Source organism: Sinohyriopsis cumingii, chromosome 10 (genome assembly GCF_028554795.1).
Source record: "Sinohyriopsis cumingii isolate HCF-2022 chromosome 10, ASM2855479v2, whole genome shotgun sequence".
Lineage (NCBI taxonomy): Eukaryota > Metazoa > Mollusca > Bivalvia > Unionida > Unionidae > Sinohyriopsis > Sinohyriopsis cumingii.
In genome coordinates, this window is record NC_142970.1 from 1,603,407 (window position 1) to 1,617,758 (window position 14,352).

General features: G+C 33.7%; 1 protein-coding gene across 1 annotated transcript in view; it reads right to left on the reverse strand.

The window, feature by feature from the left end:
- Positions 1-14,352, reverse strand: part of LOC149789483 (uncharacterized) — a 170,845-nt gene that overhangs the window by 60,228 nt on the left and 96,265 nt on the right. Inside the window, exon 2 of the mRNA XM_089971499.1 lies at positions 4,091-4,235. The gene's annotated coding sequence lies outside the window, so the exon portion shown is untranslated. The remainder of the gene's footprint in view (positions 1-4,090; positions 4,236-14,352) is intronic.

Genomic DNA, 14,352 nt, shown 5'->3' on the forward strand with positions numbered 1-14,352 from the left:
TTACAGAACATTTTACAAAAGATAAAACATTTATCAACACAAAATGTCCAATATGTGTGATGTCACATTGTTTTATAAGGTGCACAGTAGGGGGCTTTGATCTGGCCTACACAACACAGTGCCAGTGTTTATGTTGAAATTATATGTCAAAACTAAACATTATATTGTTGCAATATTTTTGCGAATGATTTTGCTATCATCTGAGCAATACCCGAAGTTTTATTTGTTGTTATTGTTCCTGTCTTGGGGGGTTTTGCCATTTTTCATGTTATGATATGTTATACATGACATAACAAACCCCTGTGGGGGTAAACTGGCAATACTAAAACAGACGAGACCATTTTTACCCAGTTCCCTTTTCTGAACTGAATCAGAAAATGGTGGCCAAAAATGTTCAATGAAAACAAAAAATTACAGAAGGCAGGGTTAAAAAGATTTACCATGATTGCAACCAATCAGCAAAAAGAATACTGCACGATAATTTCATGGTCTTATTTGGAGCAATCAGAATCACATCAAAAATATTAAACTGCACACTATTGGCAAAGTGTAGTGACTATGTGATAATAGTTTATCTCAGAGGTCTACTTATCTACTGGTTCAAGTTAGGAATGCAAGTAGCCACTAAAAATACATTAATTTGATAATAATAGGGTGTGTGCCTATCAGTTTACAAACTGACCACATTAGCATAATTCTGCTGAATTACAAAAAGATGATATCTGACACAAAAAGAGTGTGATTGTTTGATCCCAGTAGAAGAAAAACCTGACAAACATTTAGGTTGTGTATTATATTTATTTGAAGGGGGAAAAAAATAGTTCCATCCCTGTGTTACACAGTGGGAAGAAGTGCATACTACACCAAGTTATGGCTGATGACCTGAAGAGGGTGGTGAGAGAGAGATAAGGGGAAAGAAATATGGCAATACCAACCTGTCATCAACAGTGATTTGGAAAAGACTTGAAGCAACCATTTTCATTAGTAACAAACCAGATATATCCAAACTGAAACATTTTCATTTAGAACCAACTAGATATTACAAGAAATCTTCTGGTAAATCAAAATATCAATATGGTTTTCCATTCAGGAGTTGTACCATTAAGATTTTCAAGATGACTAACATGGAGGACATATTGGACATCAGATTGATACCATTTTAAATTAGAACCGACATGACTCTGAGATTAATATGGCAATCCTCCAAGTAGTTTAGGCAGAGTAGAGATAACAAATTGTGAAATTGCCTGATGTACAACAGACTACAAATGATGGACAACAGACAAATCCCATAAGATCTTCTGGTGTATGAACAATAGAGCTAAAAATAAACTGCATAAAAAATGTTATTGTGATGTTATTAAAATACATATTGCCATTTTCATCATATCATCAACCATCACATTAGAATTGACCAGAGACAACCAGACCACTGCAAGTAAGGATAATGAATCTAAAGAATCTCTTGGCCACATATTGGACAAGACCACAAATTAATTAACTAAGAAGAATCTCTTGGCCATATGTTGCACAAGGCCACAAATTAACTAATTAACTAAGAAGAATCTCTTGGCCACATACTGGACAAGACCACAAATTAACTAATTAACTAAGAAGAATCTCTTGGCCACATGTTGGACAAGACCACAAATTAACTAATTAACTAAGAGGAATCTCTTGGCCACATATTGGACAAGACCACAAATTAACTAATTAACTAAGAAGAATCTCTTGGCCACATATTGGACAAGACCACAAATTAACTAATTAACTAAGAAGAATCTCTTGGCCATATGTTGCACAAGACCACAAATTAACTAATTAACTAAGAAGAATCTCTTGGCCACATACTGGACAAGACCACAAATTAACTAATTAACTAAGAAGAATCTCTTGGCCACATATTGGACAAGACCACAAATTAACTAATTAACTAAGAAGAATCTCTTGGCCACATGTTGGACAAGACCACAAATTAACTAATGCACTCTGCATAAGTCTAACAAGAATCAATTGGCCATATGTGGGACAAGACCACAAATTAACTAACGACCTTCACAGAAGTCTAAGAAGAATCTCTTGGCCACATATTGGACAAAACCACACTTTAAATAATGACCTCTGCAGAAGTCTAAGAAGAATTTCTTGGCAACTTGTGGGAGAAGAAAACAAATTAATAAGTGGCCTGTACAGTGGTCTAAGACGAATTTATTTGCCACATGTTTCAGATGATAGCAAATAAATAACAGGCATTTACAGAAGAGTAAAACATCAGAATGAATATAAATAAATTCAACTTTGATGTAAATATCATTTGAAAAAGATCACAAGATATATGTTGTCTGACCTGAGACCCAATGAGGAATTACCACTGTTACAACTCTAAAGTCCTAAACTAAGTAACATAAAAGAGCAAAAACCAATATGTCTGTGAACTTCAAGAAATAATTTATTTCCCTGAAAACAAAGTAAAAATTTAAAAAGAACTTATAGTTTTATTAATTAAATCCTAAAAGCCCTGAAAGTTCTATCACAAGTCCAAATGTATGAAGTTCCATTTTAATTCCAGTAGTATTCCAGCAATATTCCAATACTGAATGTGTTGATGTGCCTGTAGTCTCAATCAATCTAATGTGCAAATGACCTAAAATGTGCTGACGTGTTAAGTCTTTGGATCTATCACAACACTATACTCCAAAATCTCCTTCTCTGAGTTCCAAATTGATGTTTTAGTCCAAAAATATTATTGAGCACTTTGTAATTCCAATGAATGTTAATTTGAATAAATAAATCCGAAATTAAAAACAAAAAACAAGATTGATTCTGCTTCAGATGTTAAGGCAAGAATAAGTCATTTTGAAAGGAAACATTATATAACACGCTAAGCCACAACAACAGAGCAAGGATGTAAGTCAGTCTCCTCACTAATGCATTCAAAGTTGTCAACAAGCTTAAGAATTTACAAGTGGAAAACTGATGTCCTAGACTCATAATCAAAGAAACATGTCTACCTTCATTAATAATGATTTGAATATTTAATCTATAACCTTAGAGAAATATTAGCTATGCATTATGTTGTTTATAAAATAAATGTCACTTATCTGGTACATCATTAACTTGATTTTCGATAAAAGATCAATTAAAAAATACAGATGTAAATACAAAAACGCGAGCAAACAATACAAATGAAATATACATAATACCCCCCACATAACTGACTTTGACAACACTATCACTGTATGTATGGTGTCACACATGAGACAAAAACTAAATAAAGATTCTACACAAATCATAAAGGTGGGAATGAATGAGGCCTGGATACAAAAATTCTACTCTGACAAAAAAGTCATACATTATTTAATATTCTTCTTACCTTAAACAGGAGCTAAAACAAAATTGTGGCAGACTGAGATTACACCAAAGAATATTACATTAAGATGCAATTTTTCTGATACAGCAAGAGCCAGTAGTGATGGGTGCATCTCAAATAGACCTGCTTGCTATATTTTGTTTAGTTGGGCCTTCAAAAGAGGTGGAAACAGGGATGATATTATTCAACAATAATGGTTCATAACTCTACAAACCATAATGTAAAATGTTGGCGATGCAAGAGTTGGATAATTAAGTTGCACAGATGTTTTGCTGGATGATTCTGTGCAAAAACCAAAGCTGGAAACTAAACTCAACAATGAACTTAATCAATATAAACGTGCATATCAAATCTGTGTTAAATCCAACAGCCCTTGCTAAAGCCAAGCTGTGAAAACCAAAGTTTGGAGGAAGCACTATCAGAGACAGGACTCCTAAAAAATAGGTTGAATGAGTTCAGTTTCTGACATTCTACAAGGTCCAAATAATATCAAGCTGAAATCCATCCATCCCAGTAAAATTATCCAGCAGAAACTGGGAACTAGGGGCCATTAAATAATGACTAAAATCTAACATCATTTCTCAGGTCTCATGGACATAAGCAACAGTGGCTGAAATCCAACAATTCCCAATTAAATTCTCTTGCAAGAAACCAAACTGTGGATAGATGGACAATGTTACTAGTACAAGGCTTAATTAATGTAAAATTATGTGTACAAACCATGTCCAAAGCTGGAACCAACAGCAAGTGTGTACTTTGAACTCCTCTTCTTGTGTTCCTCTCCAGCAGTGGCTTTTGTTATTATGTTTTTTGTCACTTGTTTAGTGGTTTCTACTTCACTAACAAACACAGCACCACAAGACTTCTGGAACAGAGATAAGAGAATTAGTTATATTTTAAGTGTTTAAAGTGAACAAATATTAGCCATCAGTAAAGAAAAGGTAATGGACAGTGACCTTGTTTTATCATATCCAACTTCCACTGTAATCCAGATTTAACACATCTTCTATTCCACAATTATGAGAAATTTAGTTCACAACAGCATTTAATGCATAAAAATTACTGAAGTATACATCAAAGGGCTGTTTTCTTATGTATTGAGTACTTAACAGTGTGAACCAAAAGGCCATGTTCTTGCACACTCAGTACTTAACAGTGTGAACCAAAGGGCCATGTTCTTGCACATTGAATACTTAACAGTGTGAAACAAAGGGCCATGTTCTTGCACACTCAGTACTTAACAGTGTGAAACAAAGGGCCATGTTCTTGCACACTCAGTACGTAACAGTGTGAATCAAAGGGCCATGTTCTTGCACACTGAATACTTAACAGTGTGAACCAAAGGGCCATGTTCTTGCACACTCAGTACTTAACAGTGTGAATCAAAGGGCCATGTTCTTGCACACTGAATACTTAACAGTGTGAAACAAAGGGCCATGTTCTTGCACACTGAATACTTAACAGTGTGAACCAAAGGGCCATGTTCTTGCACACTGAATACTTAACAGTGTGAAACAAAGGGCCATGTTCTTGCATACTCAGTACTTAACAGTGTGAATCAAAGGGCCATGTTCTTGCACACTGAATACTTAACAGTGTGAACCAAAGGGCCATGTTCTTGCACACTGAATACTTAACAGTGTGAAACAAAGGGCCATGTTCTTGCATACTCAGTACTTAACAGTGTGAATCAAAGGGCCATGTTCTTGCACACTGAATACTTAACAGTGTGAACCAAAGGGCCATGTTCTTGCACACTGAATACTTAACAGTGTGAAACAAAGGGCCATGTTCTTGCATACTCAGTACTTAACAGTGTGAACCAAAGGGCCATGTTCTTGCACACTGAATACTTAACAGTGTGAACCAAAAGGCCATGTTCTTGCACACTGAATACTTAACAGTGTGAAACAAAGGGCCATGTTCTTGCACACTGAATACTTAACAGCGTGAACCAAAGGGCCATGTTCTTGCACACTGAATACTTAACAGTGTGAAACAAAGGGCCATGTTCTTGCATACTCAGTACTTAACAGTGTGAACCAAAGGGCCATGTTCTTGCACACTGAATACTTAACAGTGTGAACCAAAGGGCCATGTTCTTGCACACTGAATACTTAACAGTGTGAAACAAAGGGCCATGTTCTTGCACACTGAATACTTAACAGTGTGAACCAAAGGGCCATGTTCTTGCACACTGAATACTTAACAGTGTGAACCAAAGGGCCATGTTCTTGCACACTGAATACTTAACAGTGTGAACCAAAAGGCCATGTTCTTGCACACTGAATACTTAACAGTGTGAACCAAAGGGCCATGTTCTTGCACACTGAATACTTAACAGTGTGAACCAAAGGGCCATGTTCTTGCACACTGAATACTTAACAGTGTGAACCAAAGGGCCATGTTCTTGCACACTGAATACTTAACAGTGTGAAACAAAGGGCCATGTTCTTGCACACCGAATACTTAACAGTGTGAACCAAAGGGCCATGTTCTTGCACACCGAATACTTAACAGTGTGAACCAAAGGGCCATGTTCTTGCACACTGAATACTTAACAGTGTTTAAACCATTGGCTCAGCAGCTGAATGAGGTCACCTTAGCTCCATCTTCAGTAATATAGCAAGGGAATTTTAAAGCTTAGGTAACCTTAGTTATAAATACAGCAGTTGCTAAGTTTGTACCCCTACAGTCCTAAGTTCAATCCCTGACTGCTGCATATGCATGGGTATGAATTTGTCAACCCTATGTTGATGAATATCTTTATGTTCTCTGGTATTTCTTAACCTCGAATATAACTTCATGATAAAAATTTAGCTGCCAATAGTATGTGATACAAGTGTAATTCCTCTCTAATTTTCACACCAACAAAGATCCTCAAATATTATTCCAATGTCTGAATTTGCCCTCTTAAATGACATAGAAGGAGGAATATATAACACCATGTATCTAATTACTATCAGAAAACAGCACCATGTATCTAATGACTACCAGAATATAACACAATGTATCTAATGACTACCAAACTATAACACCATGTATGTAATTACCACCAGAATACAACACCAATTATCTAATTACTACCAGAATATAACACCATGTTTCAATTATTAATGCTAGACATAAAAAATGTATCTAATGATTAATACTAGACATATACCACCATGTATCTAATCATTAATACTAGACATGAAACATCATATATCTAATCATTAATACTAGATATATAACATCCTGTATCTAATCACTAATACTAGATACATAACATCATATATCTAATCACTAATACTACACATATAACACCATGTATCTAATCACTAATACTAGACATATAACACAATGTATCTAATGATTAATACTAGACATACAACACCATGTATCTAATCATTCTGATCACAACACAAAGACTTTCTCATTCACATCCTTTACCTCAAACAATAAATATCAGCAACACCAACATTAAATTCACACAATCAGTATGAAATCTAGGTGTTACTCTGGACAGTACTCTCACATTGCACCAACATGTCATGAACATATGCAAGGCTGCATATCTCGAGTTGAGACACATCAGCTCAATTCTCAAATATCTTTCAGTTGATGCCACTAAAACACTTGTGTGTTCATTAGTACTTTCAAGACTGGACTACTGTAACTCAATTCTGTGTGGTTCATCTCAATATCTACTCCAGAAACTTCAAAAAGTTCAAAACACAGCTGCTTGGATCATACTTAGAGTACCACAATCAGAGCACATATAACACCATGTATCTAATCACTAATACTAAACATATAACATTATGTATCTAACCACTAATACTATACATATAATACCATGTATCTAATCACTAATGCTAGACATATAACACCATGTATCTAATCACATATACTAAACATATAACACCATGTATCTAATCATTTATACAAAATACATATAACATTATGTATCTAACCACTAATACTATACATATAATACCATGTATCTAATCACTAATGCTAGACATATAACACCATGTATCTAATCACTAATACTAAACATATAACACCATGTATCTAATCATTTATACAAAATACATATAACATTATGTATCTAATCACTAATACTAGACATATAACACCATGTATCTAATCACTAATGCTAGACATATAACACCATGTATCTAATCACTAATACTAGACATATAACATTATGTATCTAATCACTAATGCTAGACATATAACACCATGTATCTAATCACTAATACTAAACATATAACATTATGTATCTAACCACTAATACTATACATATAATACCATGTATCTAATCATTTATACAAAATACATATAACATTATGTATCTAATCACTAATACTAGATATATAATACCATGTATCTAACCACTAGTACTATACATATAATACCATGTATCTAATCACTAATGCTAGACATATAACACCATGTATCTAATCACTAATACTAAACATATAACATCATGTATCTAATCATTTATACAAAATACATATAACATTATGTATCTAATCACTAATACTAGACATATAACACCATGTATCTAATCACTAATGCTAGACATATAACACCATGTATCTAATCACTAATACTAGACATACAACATTATGTATCTAATCACTAATGCTAGACATATAACACCATGTATCTAATCACTAATACTAGACATATAACACCATGTATCTAATCACTAATACTAAACATATAACACCATGTATCTAATCACTAATACTAGACATATAACATTATGTATCTAATCACTAATACTAGACATATAACACCATGTATCTAATCACTAATACAAAATACATATAACATCATGTATCTAATTACTAATACTAGACATACAACGTAATGTATCTAATCATCAATACTATACATATAACACCATGTATCCAATCAATAATACCAGACATATTACACCATGTATGTGATCATTAATACCAGACATGTAACATCATGTATCTAATCACTAATACTATACATATAACAAAATGTATCTAATCACTAATACTATACATATAACAAAATGTATCTAATCACTGATACAAAACATGCATGCAGTGATTAGAATGTTAACAGTCATCTTCAACTTTTCTTTCCAAAGGCAGGCAAAAAAAATCCTACTGGACAAATGAGGATTGAGGACTCTAAATGGGAAGCTACTGTAATCAAAATGATTATCAATTATTTAGTTCAGCTATGACTGGTATCATTTATCAGCCTACTTGTGTGTGTTATGAACAGATGTTAAAGAATCCAGCTGTTTTACCATTCTAAACTGAGCTTCATTTGTACTAACTATAGCCAACAAGTACTTAAGTGGAGAGTTTGCCACACATGGTAGAAACTGTCTGATCTGTGCTATTTTATGAAATTCATGTGCAATAAATTTTTCTAATTAGATTATTATGATTTAATTTTGTGCTAACTACATTTTGTTTTGCTTAATAACATCTTTCATGTTCATCTCAATTAAAACAATTTTGACATGGACTGTTTAATCCTTCCAAGTGTTCCATACACCATCTGAAATAGACTGTTAATAATCCTTCCTACTTGTTTTTCATACACCATCTAAAATCGGCTGTTTAATCCTCCCTACTTTTCCATACACCATCTGAAATGGACCATTTAATCTTTCCTACTAGTGTTCCATACACCTGATGAAATGATTTAGGACTAAAAACACATTTTACAGTTTGTATGTACATGAATAACAACATAATTTTTTCCAGTACAGAGGCAACATTTTATTACATGTATTTGTACTTGCATATACCGTTGTAATGGAACCTCTGATGCAGACATGTACATAAACTTCAAAGTGATTGCTACATTGATCTTGATTAAGGCTGTAGGCAGAGGTACAAACACGTACATAAATGTCAAGGTGACATCTACAATAACCTATGACCTTAACCTAGGATGTGGACAGACATAAAATGTCAAAGTGATTACTATAATGAGGTGGGCTACACAAAAACTGAGGTGGTTAGGGTAGGCCCAGTTGGTCGGGGTTGAGGGAGAAAGAGGGCAGAGGAAGGGGAAGGAGTTTTTACTGAATTAAGTTGTAACATGGACTTAAAAATAAACTAGCAACTTGTTAAATGAGGTCATGAGTGTATAGAACTGATTTAGCAAAGGTGTTGCCAGAATTGCTTAAAATTATAGAGATTATGTCATGCCTGAGACTCAAAACCACATGGACAGAGTTGAGATGTCACTGATCGGTAGACTTTTTTGTTGCTGAATCAAGCCCTGAAATCTAAACCATCTCCACTAAGAGATTGCAAGCAGGCACACACAACAGGGAGAGAGGGGTGCTTGCAGGTATGTCATGAGGTCGGGTGATGGTGTTTGATCTCCCCAGACCTTATTGTTTTTGTTATCTTATCTAGGAGATGATTGACCAGTGTTATTCCCCAGACTGAGTAAACAATAAAATGAAATATGAAATTAATGGATGGAATAAAAAAGATCTGAGCATAGAGCAAAGATCACAGAACAGAATAGCATGAGCTCCCCCCCCCCATAAAACAATTTAACCCATTACAAACACAAAATGAAACTGAACATGACATTTGAATGATTTACTGTGCCCCTGTGGGCTCTAAATGACTAGGTGAACCATGCCTGTTGGCACACAATTCTAATGCAAATACCCTCAATATTTTCAGTTGAAAGAATTTAAAACTTAATTAAACAAATGAATTAATGGACTTCATTCCTTACCCTAACTACCTTAGTTTGCTAATTAATGATTCACTGACATATATTTCCAGAAACAGAAAAATTAATTTTCAGCATATTTGATACAAATAATTTAAAAAAGAAAATTTACCCTAAAAGTCAACAATTTAATGCCCATATGTAGATTTTAATGGTTACATGTAATGCTGACCATGACAGAACGTACTGCAAAATTATCTCCACAAACTTCTTGCACCATTACAAGATACATGGCTCTGAAACTAAACTATAGTTCATATAACCATTGAATAAATTACTAGGACTATTTGTTACAGAATGTCAAGGGGCCCCGTGTGGCCAAGTGGTCTAAAGCGCTCTCCATTACGGATCACTGCCATCTCACCTCTGTCTGCGTGGGATCGAGTCTTGGATTCGGCCAGTGTGGGTATGTGAGAAAGCTTGCCAGTAGCTTGTCGTGGGTCGGTGGTTCTTTCCGGGGTTTTCCCGGATTCTTCCTCCACTATTAATACTGGCCGCCATGTATAGCCTATCGTGTGCTGAAAAATGGCGTTAAACCCAACAACAACAACAACAACAGAATGTCAAATTGCAGGCATCTTATACTAGTATACTTTAAATGTGTCAGTAATTTCATTAAGTTTGTCAACTGGTTTAAATCTGTAGTGTCTTGTGTTATGAGTCTATGCTCTTAAACAGAAAAGAGTGAATTGTAAAGTTTAACAAATAATTTATTTCCCTAGAATAAAAAGTGAAAAATGAAAAAAAAAGAACTAACAGTATTGCAAATCGAATCCAAATAGTAATCCAAGAATTAAAACACAAGTCTTATCAATAAAACGTTCAAGTGAATTTCAGTTCAAATCCCGATGAAAATCAAGATGGAAGGCAATGACATCTGTAATAACCTATGAAGTGCAGTCCCTTGTTGAATCACAGAAAATATTATTCCAGTTTTGAATTCAGTATAAATTCCAGTTAATGTCTTTGTCAAAGAATTATCAGAGCACTTTCATATTTCCAGGGAAAACAATCACTTGAATTCAATAATTCGAAGAAAAATAAAATTCAGCCCAAACTGGTCACAACATAATATAACTTAATATGTCAAGTGTTTTAAGCACAACTGACAATCCTTTATCAAAACATTGGCTATACAACTAATTAGAATGCAAAACAGATTCCCAGATGAGAATCAAAGGTTCATTCATCTGGAAAAATAGAAGTTTGTTACCAATTGGCACATGATAAATATCACATAGTCCAGGTATGACCCTGACTCAACTTAATGATTCTTACACTGAGAAAGATAACAAAAATTTAAAAAAAGTTTCTTTACCAAAACTGTCACTGATTTTGGAACAAGGTCAGCAACTAGATACAATGTTTCATCAGCCATAGTGAATGTTATGTATATGATTTAATTTATATCTGATTTAATTGTTTGTAAGTTTTAAAATCTTTCTATTTTTTTTATTTCACTGTATGTCAAAATAATGTAGTTTTGTTTACTAGGAACTCATACATAAGGCTGACCTGGTTCCTGACCTTAATTCAAAATTAGTAACCCTCGACTTGTAAATAGTTTTCAGTGAAGTAAACAACTTTTACTCTCGGAGTAAAATGATTGGTTTTTATCAAGGGCATACAGGGATATGTGATTTTTTATATGTAAACATGATCATGTGACCCTTATCTGGGCATCTGTTTTGTGTAAAATTCAGTTTTAAATCACTGTTTAGATATATAATCTCAGTTGGGCTTCTAAACACTGAGATGTAAAGGTGCTTCTTTTGTTGTGTCATTTTGGGAATTACAGTTTAATGTTTATCCAAATTATTTGGATTCAAAAGGATTAATTCATTTCCCTGGAAATATTTTTGAGTGCTCATACAGAATTCTTGAACAAAGACATTTCTTAAAATTTTTATTTGGATTTCCAAAACCTGAGGATTATTTATTGTATTTCTACAAGGAAAAGTAGACAACACTGAACAGGATACAGCATACGTCATCACCTTCCATCTTGGATTCTTTGTCGGGACTCGAACTTGAAATCATTAGAACATTTCAATATTAGGACTTCTAAAATTTTATTCATGGATTATTCTTGGATTAATTTTGGATCTGATTCTTAAATCCATAAGTTCTTATTTTTTCATTCATACAGTATTTTTCCAAGGAAATAAATGGTTTATTAAATTTCTCAAAGCTTGTTGTTTTCACTCTTTCCTGTGTTACTGTTTATTCGAGCCTAAACACATAACACATATAACAAAAATATAAAAAATTAAAAATATTAAAACTAACAAACAAATTTATTTAAATTAAATATTCATAACACTTGTTCTGCCTGTACATAGAAATCTAAACAATCTTTTCAAAACTCATCCTTTGGTGCCATGTTTATTTATTACGAAAAGTGAAACAGAAACTTTAAACTATTCTTTCTTATGTCTTCTTTACTTCAAAATGGATGAAGCTGCAATTTATAATGTAAAGGATGCTGATGCACGCAATATGTAGGTTAAGTATGACTCTTCAGGTTCCAATATAAATCTATACAGAAGTAAATGGTCTCATGCTTTTGCCAACAAGTACACACTTTTTCATTCATTAAGAAATATCAGGAACAAAGTAACAGATAAACTACTAGTACAAAGTAATGAGCTCTGCAATTTCTTCAGTACTGTGATAAGGTTACTTTTCTAGGAAAGGGTCAATCAATCTTGCATTTGGTTTAGGCTAACAAACCACTGACTTTAGAATGACCCTTAATTACAGTGCATCACTACATTGTTGTGTTAGTCCCCTGCATTAAGTAGAATTAAACAGGGAGTGGTATCAAAGCCCTTTCTGAACCTTTCTTCATCATCATCATCGTCATTTAAATTATAGATGTTTTCACCCATTGGGGCATGTACATCTGGTTAACAACCTGATTTAATGACAAGTATGGTTCATTCAACAATCTGATTTAAAGATAAGTATGGTTCATACAACAATCTGATTTAAAGATAAGTATGGTTCATACAACAACCTGATTTAAAGATAAGTATGGTTCATACAATCAGAACAGTGATCACTCTCTTTTTGCACATTCAGGAATCCATATCCTTTAATGAATCTCTGTTACAAATTGTGCTGCCCCTGCCAGCCAATTTACAACATGGCCGTCTTATTGCTACACATACAGCTCTGCTGCCATACTGCTATGCAGCTTCATTGGAAGTTCAGGTTACCACTGTGAGCTATGTGCTGTTATGCTGTCAGCCCTTCCAGCTTTATCTAGCCCCTCCAAGCCAAATGGCTGTAGTAAGTCATGTACTATACAGACTATCCCTGACATGAGTCATGTGGTCATTGTGCCTGTACATGACAAATATACCTCCTATAAATACTATCAAAAAATTGCAAGAACCAATGGTAAAGTACCCATATCACGATATATGGGTATCTCACTTTGAGGAAACTATGATGAGATGCAAATAATACACAGTCACCACTAGAAGAAAATAATACTCAGTCACCACTAGGAGAAAATAAAACAAAAATAACTACCCTCTGTAAAACTATGCTCTATGAAATCAATTGCACAAAATTCTTCCAATTCATTACCAAGTTTTCTTGCCTTATTCCATGACATGACAAAGGGGAGGGTTGAAGTAAGTTTTAAAACTCCTCAGAATGTGCTTCCAAAAGAAGTCTTTTTTTAAATAACTTAAAAAAGAAAAAAAAAACATATTTAACAAAGCTTAGGGAGAGAAATTTACCACTGATCAAACTTTTGGAGCAATAGTTTTAAGTAGTTTTGAAAAACGTCATAAATTAAAACACTGAAAATTCACCAAAATGAAACAGGAAGTCATACTACCCAGAATACTTCATTTTTAGCATTATACCTTGCTACAGTTTACATGGTGCAAAGTATTTTTTATTAGTTAAAAATTTAAAAAATCATTGTGCATCCCTATTTTCTTTGGACATTTGTTACATAACATTTTAATAAAAATGTAAGTAAATGCAGTGTGATTTACCCTTTAAGCCTATAATACAAAACAATATTTATCTATAGGATGTTCTTTTTTATAAATAATATGGCAAGACTTGTCAAGAAAAGATCATAAAATCAAAAACACTTTTGTTTGAGATCCTGTACACGTCTTTTACTAGCCAATGAACATGTATTCTTTTTCACACTATTTGCAAATTACTTTTGTCAGATTTAGGCAACTATTATTTGCCAAGCCATTTCCCTTTCT